Source organism: Hippocampus guttulatus, chromosome 22 (genome assembly GCF_054856545.1).
Source record: "Hippocampus guttulatus isolate MCC_2025c chromosome 22, RoL_Hgut_1.0, whole genome shotgun sequence".
NCBI classification, from domain to species: domain Eukaryota; kingdom Metazoa; phylum Chordata; class Actinopteri; order Syngnathiformes; family Syngnathidae; genus Hippocampus; species Hippocampus guttulatus.
In genome coordinates, this window is record NC_141282.1 from 1,758,681 (window position 1) to 1,778,530 (window position 19,850).

Sequence of the window (19,850 nt, forward strand, 5' to 3'; positions counted from 1 at the left end):
TTGTTTGTTTTTAATCCACTGTACATTGAGTCTTCTCTATTGTCTTTTTTTGAACGGCTTGTGAACAGGGGCGTGTAGTTTTTTTTTTTTTTTAAATCCACTGTTGATTTTTTTTTTTAGCTGTCTTCTCTATTGCCATTTTTTTAAGGGCTTGTGACCAGGGTTGTGTCGAATTTTTTTTTTATCCATTCTACATAGATTTATATTATTTTTTGCTGTCATTTCTTTTTTTTTTAAGTGCTTGTGACCAGGGGTGTGTAGACTTTTTTTTTTTAATCCACTGTACGATGATTTTTATTTTTTTTTAGCTGTCTTCTCTATTGTCTTCCCCCCTCATCCATATATGTGGCCACATCAATTTCCCGATGAGCCCGCTTAATCGGATTTTCAACCGGCGTAATTGCAAGTGCCGGCGCGCACGGCGCGCATGCAAATCAGTGCCGTACACAGCATCGTTTGATTTGGACTCTTTAATTACTTCAGTGCAGGTGATCGACTAAACAGCGTTGCCTTGCAGCGCATGGCGAACCATCAGGGATTTGCTTTTGGGTGGGGGGAATCCTACTTGCAGATTTACCATCTAATTGCGGTTTTTATGCTCCGTAATGGACTTAATAACTGAACAGGACTTCAAACGGAGCGCTTGTCAATTGGCCTACGTGAGCGTGACTGCCGTTTGTACCGTCATCCGAAATTGGAGAGGAATGATTAGCGGAGGGGAGGGGGTGTGTGGGGGGGGGGGAGAGAGAAAAAAATGTCTTGTAAAAAACATTTGAGCTCAGATCGAGTTAGACGACGCAGATCGGCTCTCCGGCTTTTGATCTGGGTGCCTTCCCGGAGGCTTTTGCCGCAAAGTCACTCTTGCAACTTTTCAGGCCGCTGACCTCTGCGTGTTGGTTTGTTTTACAGGACGTTTTCCAGCACGGGGTTTCAGGCTGCACATAGAGGGCACTCTTACCTCGGGTTTTCCTTGCATTCGCTGGGATGCTATTTATAGGGCCTGACATGCTCCAGGAGCATGAGACAATTTTTTGGGGGGTGAGGGGCTTGAGCAAGTTTTACTTTTACCTTCAGGTAATAATTTCTTCAATATTTGTTCATTTTGCAAGATTCAGGTTAGTCTATAAAAGAAAATAAAAAAAGGGAGGCTTTCATTGCAAGCAAACTTCAAATTGTGAGTTGCGAGGACACATTTCTTTTGTGATTTATTTGGTCCCTTTGAGTGGACGGATTGGAGCATCTTCCAAATAAGTTATTTTCAACATATCATGATATAACTAATACAATTTGAAGGATGAGAATGCTGATTCGCTTGCCCCGCTGGGTTTTGTGCTCTTGCCAAAGCGATAAAAAGCTTGACTCATGTGAAACTAATGATGACAAATTTTGTCCCTCTAATGGCGTTGATAAGGTGATGAAAACCACCTTCGCTGTTTCGAAGGCCTGTACTCTAAAAACGGTTTTTAGAGTACTCAAATTTTTTTTCCCTTTGACCCAGCTCTTTTATGGCTGCTCATTTTAAAAACAGTTGAGGAAAAAAATAAACCACATTTTCAATCAACAAAACAAACCAATTTTGGGGGGTTGCTTTGACTGAAAATTTTGGACCTTGGGGGGACACGGGGTTACGTACATATTTTTTCATACAATGTATCAAATATCAAGTACAACACTACATATGTGTCTTCATAAATGTATTAATTATTTTTTTAATGAATGGGGTGTTTAGTACAAAACAACCCAAAGTTGAGTCAAACTGACCCAAGTTGCAGGTTGGACCAATTTTGAACCCCGTTGTTTTTTGTTGTTGTTGTTTTTTTTTGTTAGTTTTTTTGGACCCAGCAGTTTTAAGGCTGTTCACTCTAAAAATAGAGTTCAGTTAAAAAAATTAAAATTAAAACTAATAACCATTTTATGATTCAAAAAAGTGCCCACTACCGCTTGGTCACGAAAAAAAATCCGATTTTTGGGGGGTGGCTTTGACCAAATAGTTGGACTTTTTTTGTATACACGCAAAAATGAATGTGTGAATATGCATAACATTAAGAAGTGGGTCTCTTTTGACCCATAATTGGGTTATTTTTTTACCTTACTGTTTTTTTTTTTTTGGTAAACATATGAATTATTCTCACTCCAAATTGAGCAAATCCCAAAAAAAATGACGTGTCCATCTGAAACGCCATCCGAGTTCACTTGAGGCTCTGCTGTCTGCGTGTTTCCCACCACTTCTTTCCACCTTCAAACCTCCAGCTTCTCACTTAACGTCACCTCGCATCAGCGTACGCTGACTCCTGACCGTGCGCTCGCTCTGAATTAAGCCTGACTTTTTTTTCCCCCCCTCAACTAAAAGCCAAGAAAGGCAAAAGAAGAGGAAGCGGCTCTGATCAGGAGCCTCCGCTGACCTATCCCACTGCAGGTGGCTGTACTGCCAGACGTGTCCCGTCTGTGAGCGGGGGTTACGCAGGATTCATCCAGCAGCAGGCTGCATCTTTCATGCCGTGGCGTGAGGTTAAAAAGTCACTCAGACTGCGTGCGTCCTCGCATCCCCCCCCCCCCCCCCCCCGCCGTATCCTGAACTCCACACTTGAACATACTGGAATTCATCATATTTAACCATCTCGATTGTTCTCCCAATGAGGCCCAAAGTCTCCCTCTAGTGGTAGAATCATTGCACCTACAGTTCAGTTGTATTTAACTTGAGTTCGACATTTCTTTTAATCTTTCAGAATTTGGTGAGCTATAGGCCTATATTTTAGCCCTTTCATGCACCTTGTAACCTGAAAACATGATAAGATGTCCACTGTAGTAACCGGTGTCCCCGAAAGGGTTAACCCCCAATATTGAAGTTCAACATTAAAGGTCGAATTAGCTCACAAACCAGATTTTCTTGAATAACGATGTTCCATTTGATCGGGAACCGGTCTGAATTTCAACATGTACCTCGAAGCATATTATGTCGATGATGAATTTCAAATGCGCTGTCAAAGCTGATTGGGACGAATTTTTCATGTTAATATAATTGTATTTGATTCATTGCAATTTTTAAAAGGGGATGGGGCGTCTTTGTGGGAGAAGTGGGCGATACGACGTCGAGAACATTGCTTTCAATAAAAGCACCTTGTGTGCTTTGCACATTTACAAACAATAGCAGCTGATTGAGTTTTAGTGAGTAAAATACAATTTTGATCATTAGCTGTAAATTACATGTAATATCTAAAAAAAAAGATGTGCTAAAAATAAATCCACTTATTTTTTTAAAATTGGTGTCAAAAAGACGCTTAAGCCATCTCTGAATGGGAAATTTCCTGTCGGAAAGTTTCCTGCTTTTTTTTTTATTTTATTTTTTTAAGTGTGTCAAAAATCAAAGTCCATAAAAAGGAGAAATTTATGAACGTTTCAAATGGACAAATAACAGCCTAGTGAGACTCATTCGTATTTGAACATTGTGGGGCCAGCTTGGGCGTGTGCCTGTGTGTCCGTGTACAGTCTTTAAAAGGAGGGGGGAAAAAAAAGCACATTGGGCACTTTTCGATAGTCAAATACAAAAAATAAAAATAAAAAAACTGCTTACTGAGGCTGATTTAATTGCATTTATTTGTTTATTGTATTTCTTCAGGGCCAGTTGAGGGGAAGTGGTCCATAAAATGTTTGGAGGAGAAAACAGCCTTAACCCATAAAACGTCCACTGTAGTGACCATTGTCCCTGCAAGGTTTCATCTCATTTTTGTTCACTTTATGCCCATTTGGAATTTCAAATGAACAATAACAGCCTCTTGAAGTTAAATGATTTATCATTTTTATTTCCTAATCTTGGGGAGAGAGGTTAGATTTTGTCTAATACTGGGAGGGGAGCTCATAAAAATCCGGTATAAGATAAGATAAGATATCTTTTATTAGTCCCACACTGGGGAAATTTACCATTTAAATTTATATCATGTTATCAGGTTACAGGGTGCATGAAAGGGGAAAATGTAATCATTTCTTTGATACTTCTGTGGATGTGGGTGTTTCATGGCTCCAAATCAGAAAAAAAAATGGCGCGGTCATATGAGATACGATTCGCTTTAAACTGATTGTGTTGCAGTTTATCAAGGACGCACAACAAGTAATCAATCCACTTCCTGGCTCCCTGAAACAGGAGGTCTATCAGCATCAGATCTCCGTGTTCATCATTGACAGGTAAGCGAGACGCCATTTAGGTATCACAACATTAGGTAGCGACACTGACAGCTCGTCATTTCTTTGATAAATAAATCAAGGCGGACGTTTAACATGGCGGCACACGCTCGGTAAAAAGATGAAATAATCCAGGGCATGAGATGGAAATGGGGACACCCGAAAAAAAATTGATGTTTTTCTGTGAATTCAGACTAAAAACACTTAATCTTTTTTTTTTTTTAACCCTTTTATGCACCCCGTAACCTGATAACATGCTAAGCTGTCCACTGTAGCAACCGCTGTTCCCGAAAGGGTTAATTGAAGAAAACGTCATGAGCCGCTCCGGGAGTTCTGAAAATCTCGGGGTACGTCCGTCCCTGTTTGGGATTCGGCTGAGTACTTTCGGATATTTAACATGTTTCTCTTCTTTATTTTCAAAAAAAAAAAAATTTAAACAGGATTTTTTGTAATTCTTGGTCTGATGTTGTGCAATCTTACGAGGTGATGAACCTCCTAACATTGAGACTGCCGAGTGGGAACCCGTTGGTTGATTACATACAGTGTGAGCAGACGCGCTTCCAGGGAGTCGAGACACAGAGCAACCTCGGAAGGAGCCGATATGAAAAAAGGTGGAGGCAGACGGAGACGTTTGATGAGCTGTTTGAAGGTCTTCACCGCCCCCCCCCCCCACCTCCCAATCCCCAAACATATATAATTTGTTGTTGCTGTGGTGGAATGAGACATGTCCAGCAGCAAGAAAAAAACAACATTACACTCACAAAAAGGATCCCTGAAGCGATCCAAGGCAAAGGACTCGCTAGTCGACAAAATAATTCAAGGTGGAATTCTACTTTCCAGATGCTTGTACTGACATTTTCCATCCAGCTGAAAAAAAAATCCCTTTGAACAATAGATTCTTCTCATCTGCACCTCAACCACTGTTATTATATGGCTCGTGAATAATTTAGGTATAACTGATTTTTTTTCTAGTTTTTAAAAAAAAAGGGAAAAAAACTGCCAAATGTGCAACTGCAATAAATCATGTCTGAGCTTTATTCGTGCAATGTTGTTGTTTACGCCCAATGTTTCTGCCTCGCTCAGAGTGTTTTTACACTTTATCAGATTATGGCTAATGTTCCATGTCAATAAAGTTTGTTTTCCTTGCATGCTGTTTGTTTGAACGCTCTTTTTTTATACTTATGAACCAGAATAATGGAGGAAATGATTAATGGTTGCTCTTTGAACGTCAACTTTCAGAGCTGTGGAACCCGCAAGATAGCAAATATGTCAAAGTATTTGATAAAAAAAATAAGAGGTGGTTGTTCAAAAGGATTATGATTGAACTATATATGTATTTAATATTCTTGAGAGGTGAAGAATTTATAATTCAACAGGATTGAAGAATAGGGTGAAGTGCTGATTGGTCCGAGAAAAAAAAAATGGCCGCTCAGTGATGTCAGTTTTGGAAGCGTGGACCCCAAGGGATTTAAAATATTTATCTGACATGATAATACACCAAGGGATTTAAGATGTATATTTTTATGACGTGATTTATTTTATTTTGCTTTAATTATCGTATTTTAATTTTAAAGTCGTCTTTTGAAATAACTTTATTGACACTAACACAGGACGTTGAGCTGATTGGCTGAGACACTAATGACGGCCGGGACTGCAGCTGACTGCTCCAGCAACAAACTGCTAAGGTGGCAGGCGACCGGTCGTAATGTCATCCGGTACTACGACCTCGTTTGCCCAGCGTTGTCCTTTTTTTTTTCACCGTGTTCAACCCGGAAAAAAATACACGAAACACTAAGGCAGTCGCTTAGAATGAATTCAACGAATAAACACACAAAGAGAAGTTAGAAGAGTTATGTGTCAACAAATGAGCACACATCAGGAAAATGGACTCTTTGTCAAGCCAAAATGCAGAACGTGAATGAGAAGACACGTCAAGACTCGCCATGAGATTTTCAAACATTTTTTTATTCCTGTCATGACTTTTACAAGTGTTTTCGCTCCCCCCTCGAATGTACCGAAAATGATAACCTATCAAGATGATGAGAGAAAGAGATAAGAATCATTGGCACCGGACGCTGTCGTGAAAGGTAAGACCTGCCACGATTGTTTGTTTGTTTATTTGTGTTAATGGCTGCTGTTATTTATGACAGAAATGAGCTCTGCGTGACACTACTTTAACCACTATTCTAAAATACGACGTGTTAACTGTTTAAGTGTTTTGAATTTAAATGTCATATTTGGAAAGTGCTTGTTGAAGTCAATGGCCTGTTATTGGCGTGACTGACAGGAGAGTCGTCCAATCACATTTCCCCAATTTTGGCCACTGTCAGGAAAATGGATTCAGATATGTTATTTTGTTGTGTAAATCAAACGATTACAGTGTTGTGACTGTGACAAGGAGTTTTGCTCTTTGTTCCCTTTATTTGGTCACACAGGGCTTGGCTTGTTTTTCTCTCTATAAGCTTGAGTTACTCAGCTACACGTTGGCAGAATGCTAAGTCTTCGATGGCCTGCTGCATCCATCATTGCGCTCTGTTTTCTACTTAGAATTTTTTGCATATAATGACTTTTACATCGTCACTTTTGTCTCCCGTCCGCTTCTGGCTCCTCACGTGACATACAGGATGTTAAATATTTCTCCAAGCAGCACAAATGACATTTGGCTGGGCACGATAAAGCTTTGTCAGCTCGTCCAACAGTTTTAGCCAAGGACTCTGTCAAGGTCACAGGGTTTTCTTTCTTTCTTTTGAAGTAACAAAAGCCAGACTTTGGTATGGCCAGACAAACCTGAATGACTGTAATCGGATCGAGCCACTTAATGTGTCAAGACAAATCGGCGTCTCATTCACTCCGGGCCTGCTGTGACGGACAGGTAGCACTCACAACGCAATTTGATCACTTAACAGCTCGACTAGGTTCAGTTACATTATTTGTAATTTTTCTGTCCATGTTTAAAAGGAGAGTCGAGGGATGTGGTTTTTCCCCGTAGTGTTGCTAAAAATGAGCGGAGCGTGACCTCTCTCCAGTCGGGTACGTAGGGGGTTACCTTTTCATTACTGCTGCATTAAACCTCATTGACCTTTTAATGGGTGTCATGTGGTCTCTGCTGATACGACCGGAGGTGGGAAGAGTAGCCTAAAATGGCCGTCAGGCAACTAAAAGTAGTCTTCCGAATATTATATTTTTAATGTAGATCAGGATTGTTGCGATTTGGTTTCGTTCCGCCAAAATGTGAGTTCCGCCGATTTACATTTTTATCTTCGATTAAGCCACAGTGCCTAAATTTTTCTTTAACCAGGGAAATAAAAAGTTGTGATGGGGTCAGACCCGGCTGTAACTTGGTGCTGTTGTTTTGAATCGTAGTATCAGAAAGTAGTAAAAGTGAACGTTTAATTCAAACCAGCTCTTATATTGAAGTGGACATTATCACCAACAAACAAGGGAGACTCGTGAAAGTTTTTGCCTGTCCTCTTTGTCCTCTCGCCTGTGCCCTCTGTACTGTCCATTTTACACACATACTGTACACACACACACGCCGCCCTGACAAGTTACATGTTGAACGCATCCGCCGTGATTTATAATAACTCGCTCTGGAGCGATACCATTTCGGGGAGAGGAAATTGAACAAACAGGCCCGCGTTATCTGTCACCAGACGGGCCGAGTTCAAGTTCAAGAAGCTGCCTGTCAAGTACAATTGACTGCACAGCTGATATATTAGACCCTAATGGCAGCCCAGAGGAAAAAAAAAAAAAAACACGCTCTTAACGATTGCCATGTGAAGGTCCCATAGAGGGGTTTAGTGCAAAAGTGAAACGAAAGAAAGACGCGACTGGCGACTTTATTGATGACTCGGCAGTCTATAAATGTGAGTGGAACAGATGGAATGTCACCTGAGCCGCCCCCACATTCTCCTTGTTGATTCCAATATCGAGAACCGGGGCAGCTTTGGCGTTGGAGCGATGGAAGCAAACCACTTCACGCGATCGCCTTCGATCGGAACGATCGGCGTAACGAGCCGCGCCCGACTTTGGTGCGCTTGGTGTGCGAGCCGGTACGTAAAAAACGCTCACTAGCCTTTAGTTTGATGCCATTTATCTTGGCCCGCCCTAAAAAGCATCAGCATTCATCGCTGTACCGTCATTAGCCGAAAAGTATTTTTACCCGTAATGAATCCGTTTGGGGGTTTCATTTCCATGTAAATGCATTGGCACTGCGTCCATGATTTGTCAGCATCTCATTTGTTGAAAGTAGACAATGATGTATTACACTCCGTCTCTCTCAAACTGGATTGTTTTGGGACTAATACTGTACAATGCAGATAAAAAAAATCGAAATAAATAAATAAACGGGATCTCGAAACTTAGTTGCCGAAGATACTGGAAGATATTTGAACTAATTAGGCAGATTGGGACTGCGTCGTTCCAACTTTGCAAAACAGGGAGCCTCAGGAGACAGCGATTGTTCTTGGCGAATAATTAGCCGTCTGAAAAATAACATGACAGCTGTGTTGTAGTAAGAAAATGAGCATTTTTTTTTTTGGGCTCAAGAGCCACACGTGGGTTTCAAAACGAAGTCAATAAATCTGTCACCGCCGTGACAAACCCAATTCAGTTGAGTATCGCGGTTGTCGTTTGTGCTTGGTTTTGCTCCTTTTGATGGAGCAAAATAAGCTAAGTGTTTTGAAAATCAGTTTCAATAAGTTGCCTACAACGTCATGTCCTGCCTTGGGAGTGTAAGCAAGCCAGCTTCAGAGGCGTGGTTGCATTCTTCAGTCCAGAGACAAGCAATACATACCAGGATATTTTTAGCGCCTCGTGGCCTTTTTGTCGAATCAATTGTTTTCATTTATTGTTTTGTAATGCCGTTTTTAATTATGTTTCATTTCCGTGTTTGTGAGCCGTTCTGCATGGCCTTGCGTTAAATAAATAAAGCTGTATTGAATTGTATTGCATTCTCTTGAGCGTAGCTCCATCTAGTGGATGCCTAGCGCAACCGCAGCCACTATTGTAGCTTCTATTCTATGCGCCTAATAATGCAGTCCGCCTTATATGTGAAAACCGTTTTGAAATAGGCCATTCATTGAAGGTAATCCGAAGCGCTTTATAGTGCAGAAAATACGGTAAATAAAAGAGAAAAGCCATCTCACAGCTTGCCTTGTTCCTCCATGATTCGTTGCTGCCAGACCGACCCTGACTGTCCGTGACCCACATTAGGCCCTTGTCACGTCTCTTTCTCAGTGCAGACGAATGGAGTTTGACTCGGGGGGGGGGGCCCTCTTCTTGCCGTGTATCCTCTCGGGCCTGAATTAAAAAAGGCGTCGGCACGATGTTGACAGGAATACGTTTATCGGGGATTGGCTCTCCTTTCAACGGCGGGCGTCTCCGGCTGGACTTGGCCATCGTTTGCCTTGTCTGGCCCGGTCCATTGATCTCTGCATCGCTTGGAGTGGAAAGTGAGGCACCTGGCTGCTGCTGCTGCTGCGCACAGATCAGATGTTATAATAATAATTTAAAAAACAGCATAGTTGACGGAAAGGTTTTGAAGCGTTCACGACACGACAACTTCACAAAATTCAATCAAATAAGTCGACATCAGTCAGCAAGCCGTCAATCAGATGACAACAAGAACGCAAGCAACTTTTCGGGTTTCATGAAATAATATCTAAACATGTGGACTGCACTTCTTCCGCCCTGAAAATATCTTGACGCTCTGTAAATAAGTAAAAAAAAGAAATAAATAACATTCATTTTAACCCATTGATGCACCAATGATGGTAACCCGTAACCTGATAACATGCTAGGCTGTCCACTGTAGTAACCGCTGTCCCTCAAAGGGTTAAAAATAAAGCCAACTGCCCAATCAAAACGACCAATCTGTTTTATTGCTATTTTTTATCCAAATTGCAGACTTTGGGATTTGAAAATGGCATTCTACGATGTTGCGACGTTGATTTGAATGAAATTAATTGCTCAGCCCAGATGAATACGGTCAGGATATTTGGCATTTGACTCAACATGACTTAGATTTGTTCTTGGTTTTGCTGTTCGGTGCTTTGTACCGTCTTTGTTACCAATTTGCTTTACTGTTTGTTGGATATGTTAATTTCTCCATGTACAGCACTTTGTATGCAGCCATGGCTGTTTGAAAATGTTCTATAAATACAGTTGAGTTGAGGATAGAGCCCTGGCGCCAACCGCGAGGAATTCACCCCCTATCAATATTCGCATTGCCTAAATTAGGGGTGTCAAACTCATTTTTATCGCGGGCCACATTCAAGTTACCATTTCCCTTAGAGGGCCGTTATAGCTGCGAAACCATATAAAGAAGTCAAGAAGACTGGTTTATTCAACTATAGTTTAAGTTACTGTAATGAGGGTTTTGGTAACAAGAAAACTGACAATGCCTCTCTTATATATTACATACGAGAATTTGAAATTTTGGTCCGCATTTTAGCAAGCATCATAGAAGTCGACATGTTTAATTTGCTGTCGTGGGCCCAATAAAATGATGTGGCAGCCCAGATCTGGCCCCTGGGCCTTGAGTTTGACACCGGTGGCCTAAATGACAAATCCCGAATAAATGTAAACCAATGTCAACCTTCAATTTCATTCGACAACATTACCCTAAAAAAAATAAATAAATGTTCACTCCCGGACATAAAAAGATTGCCAGTCGGCAGTGGTTCGCCGTTTCGAACATCTGTCGAATGGTAACAGCAGGTCGGGCTTCTTGTTAAGCGTTGCCGCAGTGTGATTCTAAACATAGATGCTAATTAACGCATTTAATCCACGGAAATCATTTTTGATGCAACCGGAAGGATAATTAACACCGTATTTACCCGTCCTCCACACGAACGCGTCGTATAAATTGGAACAAATGGTGTACAGAGGGGGACGCAAACAATTTGCCGCCTGTGTCCCTCTAGCTGGAATATCTCTGGAATCGATCCGCCGCCATCCAGAGTGTGAATCTGGGCGTAAGCCCAGCACACACACACACTCACGCACAAGCACATCAGAACGCCATGCCTTTCAAACAGCGGAAGCTGCCAGATGTGCGGCTGAAGCCGGATTCCTAATTATTCCCTCCCCAAGAAAGCTCTCCGTCAACACGCGCCACTCGCAGCTGGGAAGCGCGAGCAAATATTTCAGCAAGCGATGGAGGGGGGGGGGGTGGACAAAGGCTTCCATGCATTTAATGGCGGCAATTGGCACGGGGGGGGGGGGGCAGGACCTGCTGTGACAAGCAACTTTAGGGCAATATGTCAACGCGGCCTTGACTTTTTAAGCACAACTAAAATTTTCTTTCCCCCGTCTAGACTTTTGCTCGATTTGCTAAATGACTCTGCGGCGCACCACCACCGAGCAGAGATGTTTCTCACATCGCTTGTTTCTTAAAAAGGTGCATCGTGAAGTCACCGGAAGGCCTCAGATGTCATGTTGAAATGGAACATTGGCACTGAAATGATGAATCTTTAGCTTCGAGAAGAGAGCGGCCGAGGGCTCTCGGGCGCTTTGCGTTGCAATCACTTCCCCCCCTTCTACGTCCATCTCAAACGCATTATTAGCGCTCACCCGAGCTAATGATACAGAATGTCCTATTCACAGCTGAAAACGCTGTCTTCAGAACCCCTCCCCTCGCCGCACATCTCCGCTTTGCGCGCCTATGTCTTCATTTGCAAGTCATAGATCCGTCTCTCGCCACGGTGCTGCTAAAAGCCGAGGGCTGATGGCACAACTTCATGTGAGTCGACACGCAGGCTTCGGCTCGGGGAGGATCAAGGCTTTTTCTGTTTTCTTAAAAATATATCACGGAAAGAAGCCGCCGGATTCCCAGTGATAAAGTCAACGCGCAACCCGAGCCGCTTCCCGCCAGTTCTTTCCGTGCGTTTGGTGTTGAATCAATTATCCAAACACAGCATCAGATGCTATAAAAGTGTATTGATCCCTGTAGGGGGATTGGGGCTGCTGCACAAGCAACACTGATGCTGTTTGGCATGAGGGGGGGAAACAAGAATACAATATTATAGCGGCGAGAGGCTCCTGCCAGGGAGTACGAAAATCAGCGCGCCGCTCGGGTGAACGCATCCAAAACAAAACGGAGCAAAACGAACATCTTGATGTGGATAAGACGGGCGCGTATGGCGCCGCCCGTTAGCTTGCTCATATGTCGTCTTCTACAAATACTTTGTGGCACATGGACGTCTTCCTTGACAATCGCGCCATGTTTTTGCGGTTCAGCAAAAATAAATAAATAAATAGATAACACATTGCCGTATATCACAGCTGGAGCCTGAAAACCAAATCCAGGTCACAGTTAATGGCTTTGTGTCAGGTGAAGAGTCGCAGACAAATTTTTTTTCGAGGCAGCCCACCACACATGCTTTTGGTAGCTGGTGCCTAAGGGAGACAGATCGGTCATTTTTAGTATTTATTCTCAATTTTGACCCTCCCCACAAAACATTATATGTATGAATTGGGAAAAACTGGTTTCAAAGTACCTTCAACCAAGTTTGGATCTTGAACGGTATTCAGCTGCAGACTTGATTGTTCCTCTGGTCAACAAAATTTTTGAAGCAGAGATGCTCCAAAGTCAAGTTTTCCAAATAATGTTTTGGGGTTTTTTTGGTGCATATTCTGAATCTGTCCCTTTTTGTAAAATATCAGGCCCATCAGGTTTGCATAATGTAATTTGTAAAATAGCAATATTTCTGGATTAAGGGTTCGGTTCAGCAACAGGTGGAATTTTTTTGGAGCTCAAATTTAAAAGCAAAAATGAAAATACTTAAAAAAACCTGGATTACTTTTGAAAGCAGTGTCAAAAAAAGGTCTCGGGACACGTGAAACCATCTCTGATTAAAATTCGCTGTTTTCCTGTGTTATCAGAGCTCAATCGATTAATCAGCAAATTTTTTTTATTGGTGCTGATTTTTCCGATTTGTTTTTTTTAAACTAATGTAACACATTTTTTAATGTAACACATTAAATTCAAGAATTTAATGTGTTACATTAAATTCATACATTCTTGTTACATTCTTGCTGCTGGAGGCTGTAAATTTCCCCAGTGTGGGACAAATAAAGGATATCTTAAAACAATAGTGGAATTCAAACATCCCTCCCCACCCAGAAATCGGCTCATTAATCGGTTATTGGGATTTTATCCCACCAAATATCGGACTTGGCATCGGCCTAAAAAACCCCCCCAAAAAACCCATCCATATCGTTCGGGCCTTAATTATTATTGAAACGAGAAACCTGTTTCAGCATCCAGATCAATGTTCCTGTACATCCTTGTTTGTGAGCCAAATTATCCGCCTCCGCTGCCTTCCAGGGGCACGTCTCATTTCTAATCACACCGAAAAGTGGACTTTTTGAGCGAGATGAATTGCATCCCCTGAAACTCTGTCTCGTCCCTCTCGTTGAGGACCCCTCGCCTCGCCTCACCACCCACCCAGCCATCCCCGGAGGGTATCGGTTTAACCCCATGTAAAAGCCCCAAAATGACTGCCAGGAAGGGGAGAACCATGGCCAACAGCCCATTACGCAGGATTCTAAATTATGCGAATGGTTTTCTGAAGGTTTTGGAGTTTGACCGTGTGCCGCTCTTTTTTTTTTTTTTTTTCGTGCTTTCCCCTGCTGCTTGGCGCACCACGCCTGAGTGGATGCTGGATCTGACAGGCCGGAATGGCGGGATTCCCGCATGGCTGACCTCTTGAGGTCGGAGGTTGCCGTGTAAGCGGCACGGAGTAGCACACGGCACACCCTCGCCCGAGCTGCTCTTCTTTTGCGTGGGATCGTCTTTTCAAAGGGCGCTTGCATCCAATGTCAGTACTGCAGATGCGGAAGGCAGTCCAGACGTCCTCGTGCACTTTTAAGAGCAAACAAAAGCCACGCTGTGTGTCTCTCGCGGTAGGTCTCGCACAAGTACCCCCCCCCCCCCCACGCCTCTCGTCTATTTTTGCATTCCGAAGCCATGGATTGCAAATCCGAGGCCTGAGGTCACGCCAATTGAGATGGAAATGAGTTTAGGACAGGCGGAACGGTGTCCGCTAGAACTCTCCGAGATGTGTTATTAAGATGATATTCACACTTCTGCTTTATAAAGCCCTCCCCTTCCCAGTGTCATCAGTCAGTTACATAATCTCAACCCCCTCGTGCTTTCTCGTCTCCTCGCATGGCTGACACGCGGTATCGGCGAAAAATAACATTTTATCCACACCGGGGCTTGTCAGGAAATCGTTTTGGCAAAAAAATCAAAAAATATTCGTCAATATGCAGCTTGGACAGATTGCAAGGGGGGAAAAAATGCAAAGGGATCAATAGCCTCTTGGTCATTTTCCGAGTCGATTTTCTTGGTCCAATTTATTTGATATCAGTAAGGAGCCCACAAGGACAGCGGAAGAAGCTAATGACCAAAAATGTTGTGACATATCGCTCGCTTGAGAAGGATTTTTGAAGGAATCGAACAATATTTAATACGGGTGCGTACAATATTCACGCATTGATATGTCGTAAGGATGAACAAATGTTTCTTGGAATGTAGATGAATTTATTCCCTGTGCCTGTTTAAAAAAATAAAATACATGGAACGAGGACCATCAAAAGTAGTATTTTCCGCACTATAAGGCGCACCTAAAATCGCTCAATTTTCTCAAAAACCGACAGTGCACCTTGTAATCCGATGCGCCTTATATGTGGATCAATAACCTGATTTCTTGGATGTAGTATTTTAAATATTCTATAAAGCGCTTTGTTACAGCTGCAACGGTTATAAAAACGCTATATCAATAAAGCCGTATTGTATTGTATTGTATTCCCTTTAGCACAGCTCCATCTATTGGATGCATACTGCAACCACTATTGTAGCTTCTATTCTATGCGCCTTATAATACGGTTTTGAAACTCGTCCTTCATTGAAGGTGCGCGTTATATTCCAAAGCGCCTTATAGTGCGGAAAATACGGTCATCATATATTAAATTGCAATAAAAATCAATCGGCCCATTTTATGTACATCTGTGTGCTTATAACCTTCCTGATAAAAGCGATGATGTCAACCTTTTCCACAAATGAGAAAGCTGTCTTATATTGTTTCAAGGTGAACAATTCAACGTCGCAGTTGGCCTTTTTCTAATTTGTTGTTCTCGCTGTTCTTTGTGCCGGCGCCGAGTCAAATATTGGATTTAATCGGGCAATATGAGTGTTATTATTCCTTCCCAAGAAGGGAAGTGGCAAACATAATGCAGTCATTAGAAAATTGACATTCAAACTTTGATGAGGTCTCATTATTGATCTTTTCAAAGTTATTTTGCACTCCTTGTTTTTTTTTTTTTTTTTCCCGTCACTTGTCAGAAGCATCCATTTTTGTTAAATCACACTGGGCTAATTCAACCATTTGCATTTGTTTGTTTGCCGCAAACCCGACGACGCCCTTTTCCGTTCACGTTGTTTGCAAGGTCAATTTACATGTCGAGGAACAAACGGTGAGTTTGATTTTATGTTAGAGACCATCTGTAATCAAACTTTTATTTATTTTTTTAATCGAGGATGCCTCGCCAAACACTGCAGGATCTGAAATAAACGGATTAGAAAAATAAATGATTTCTCCTGAGGTAGTTTGCATTTATCCCAAGCAGTCTGCATAGAGTTATTATGTACATTTCCAAATGAGTTTATGTGCTGCGTAGCCGCACGTTCATACTTAAAACGAACATTTCCCCCGCTCTGAGATAAGACTCCAAACAAACTTATTTGTTTATTGTGATGGATGACTTCATTTTGTGCAAGTTGTGTTCAAAGTGCTGAGTCTGGCTTTTGTTTGCCTAATGCAGCTTGTTTCGCTGCAAAAGACTCAAAGACGGCCAAGCTGGAGATGTTGCATTCATCATCGCACAGCAAACGACTCGCACCAAAGACGGAGCTGAGGAATTAGCATACATTTGGCTCGTGTTCCCATCTGAATCATCACTCCGCATTGTAAACATGAATATTTTTTTTTGGCACCTTCTCCACTGGACTGCATTTTTTTGTGCTCAGTGGAGTATTTATTTATTTATTTTTGTTTGCATGGTAGCTAGGTAGTTTACTTATCGCGGTTAATAGGGACCAGAACCGGTCGCGATAAGTGAAAAACCGTGAAGTAAGGTTTGCCCAATGGAATTTTTGTGTCGGTATGTGGGTACCAGCACGTTTAAAATATGTCAACAGGATTTATACTTTCCATATTTGAGACAAAGACTACAGCAGTACACATATTTACTGATATTTTTCACGATAAAACCTTTTACACTAATGTAAGTTGAGGCGTTCGTTGTTTTTAGTGGATAGCTCTACTTTACGAACCGCAAAAGGAGAGATGGAATCCTTTAAATGCAGTTTTATTAAAAGGGGGGAAAAAAAGACGTCTGCAACTCTCGTAACTAAAATCACTTCCTGCTTCTCTTACTTCAACAGCCAATCAGAACCTACCAACATAAAAACATGTCTAAGCAATTATTAAACAACAGAATATAATTTAGGTATGCTTAACATGAAATAATATGATGCTGGAACATAAAATGATAATTAATTCATTACTTAATTAATAATTAATAAAATGTTATATTATTAATATAATATAACATAAGCTTACACGAATTTGCATTCGTCAGCATTGCCGTCTGAGAGAGGCAAAGCGACTTGTGTTGTTGGCTCGCACTTGACGCTCTTACGGTGTAGCCGCCGTGAGCCTCCAGCTAGCGCCTGGCCAGCTAGCTCCTGGCCAGCTAGCTCCTGGACAGCTAGCCCCTGGCCAGCTAGCTCCTGGCCAGCTAGCTCCTGGCCAGCTATCCCCGCGCAGCCGCCGTGTGTTTATGATAAGACAATTAATCGCTATTGAGGAAGAGGAGGTAAAGAGCGAAGCCCATTCACCCTCTCTCTCACTCGCTCTCTCTCCGTCGCACTCGTAGCAAACACAACGCTAAGAGACAGTATGCCGGACAGTCAACAGCGTGACGAGACACAAGGGAAGGCGCAGTGGTTGCTATGATTGCTTCCCGGCGTTCCGGATTTTGCTGCGGAATCAGAAATCATCCGCTGCTTTGTCTGTGCTTGGGTCCATCTGTCCTGTCACGACCAAGGCGGACGGAAAATGTGTTTTTATCGTGACACCCATGTTAGCTTGCTTTATGTCGGCCATATTCTATCGCCTAGCCGCGGCGTAATGCGTCGAGGTTGAGCGCGGTCGCGGGTGACGATAAGCGCTTTACCTGTGGCCTCATGTCACAGGGCGCGTTGATATGAGCTGGGAGAAAGGTAACAGAGGATGACAAGGAGCCAAATGACTTTTTACCTGTAACCGATATCCGAGCGGAGACAAATAATGTCGACGAATAGGACGGCGGAGATGGCGCGTTTGGCGATGTGGTCGACCTTCAAGCGCGCGGCACGCGTAATGTCTCTCCGTGATGGGGCTGTCAGACGCTTCGCGCTTGGCCTTATTTACCTCATCACAAAACATACGGGTTTGCTTTCGCAGCGATGCAAATATGATGAAACGCACTGTGGAAAAGCCATCAGATTGTTGGAAAGTCTTCATTTGCATCAAGGAGGTCCAAACTTTTCCCACTGAGGGCGACGCATAGGAAAATGCAAGGCGGCAGTGGGCCATTTCGTTTTGTTTTTGCGAAACGAAGCCAATAAACAGTGGCAGCTCAACTTAAGTATGATATGTTTTAGACGGGTGCGGGGGAATTGGGGGTAAGCAACCTACATTTGAGCTTTTCAGTTTGTTGTTGATGGCAAAGCGAAAAATAATTCGTGGTTGTGTGAGAACCGAAATGAAAATTAATTTTAATATTTTGAATTTGATAAAAACATATCTACATTCAACCTTTTTTAAAAGTGATGATATCTTTCAACATTTTCTCATTAACCTTTTGAAATGGATTGTGTTTTTCATGTATTATTTGAAAATTTATTTATTTCTTTTTAAATTTTTATTATTGCCCTTATATTGAATTGTGTGCAGTTCTATTCTGAAACATTTATTTTGTGCAATGAAACACTGTTTTTTTTCTTTCCCCCCTCCCCCAATTTTGCTGCTGGAGACTGCAAATTTCCCCAGTGTGGGACAAATAAAGGTTATCTTGTCTTAAAAATGTGGTGGGCCAATGAAAAACGTGCCGCTTGCCACAAATGGGCTCCGGGCCGGACTTTGGACACCCCTGATTAACATGGATCCCCCCCCCCCCCCCTGCCCCCTGTAGACTTTAAGACCACTCATCTCAATTATGTCCATTCATTACAGAAAGCCAGTCTTTATCACTCGGCGCCTCTTAGAAAAAAATGACTACGGGACTTTCCCAGCCAGACAAGGGAAAAATGCAGCGAATCAATTCTGCATGTGCTGATTAAATTTAAATACAGAGGTCAAGAGCGCTCATTATTTGTCGTAAAATATTTAAATGGAGTTAATATTTCATACAGCCATATATGAATTAATTCCAAAGGAAAATGTTGGCACGGAATAAAATGCATTAAGAGCCAAGTCAGCGAGGTGGTGCTTTTTTCATTTGGCTATGCAGAGGCTTTTTGCATCCCAGGTTGCCTCAGTGTCAGAGTGACTCATCGAGGGTGTACACAGAAAGTCTTACCGCTGCTCTTGCCGGAATAAAAACAACTTCAGACGTGAATGTTTCCATAAGGCTGTGTCACATTTTCTCCATCTGCTCTTCCATTTCCACTCTCTGTAGGTGTCATGGCTCCGTATTGTTATTCATTGTGTGTGGCAGTTGAGGTAGCTTGTCAAAAGATTTACAAAGAAAAAAAAATGTATTTCAAACACTATAGCTTAAAGCTGAAAAGAAACATAGAGGAAGGTGAATATTCTTTATCCTCTCTTAAAAAAAGACCTAAAATATTACTGCAGCTAACTGAGGAGTTGTGACCATCTCAATGTATAGCCAAATGTTCGTATTATACTGCCCCCAGGTGGCCATAGAGCAAGCACACAATCACAATGAATTAATCATGAAAAATAAGCTTTTTAATTCTCTGAGTAGCATATATTCATTCATATTTATTGTTCATATTTACACTGATATAGAGTGCTAAAATACATTATAAAAAGTTTTTTTTTTGGGAGGGGGGCGGGGCTTGGGGCTGGAATGGTTTCATCCGAATTTCATCAAGTCCAGTGGGGAAATATGATTTGAATGTTTTCATTATAGCTTGAGTCGATTGATTGATGCATTTATTGATTTATTTTGAGGGCGATGCAAATTCCAATATTTGGAAGAATAAAGTTTACTTATGTATATTAAAAAGTTGAAACTTCATGTCATGCATACATTTGTTCCACACAGGCTGATGCATATCAAGTGCTGATTCATTTTAATTTACATCTGAAAACAAACCAAAAAATCAGTTTCTCAGAAAATTTAAATGTCGTTAAAATTGTGTGCGACACGAGGGGTTTAAGCTGTGGCGTTCCTTGAACGACAGACAGCATCAGAAGCCTGGGCTCAAGACAAAAAAGGACTGGACTGCTGCTGAGTGGACCAAAAGCAACTTTTGCGTTTCCTTTGGAAACCAGAGTCTGGAGGAAGCGCTGGGTCACAGAATCCACGTGGCCTGAGGTCCAGTGTCAAATTCCCACAGTCAGTCACGGTTCGGGGTGCCATGTCATCTACTGGAT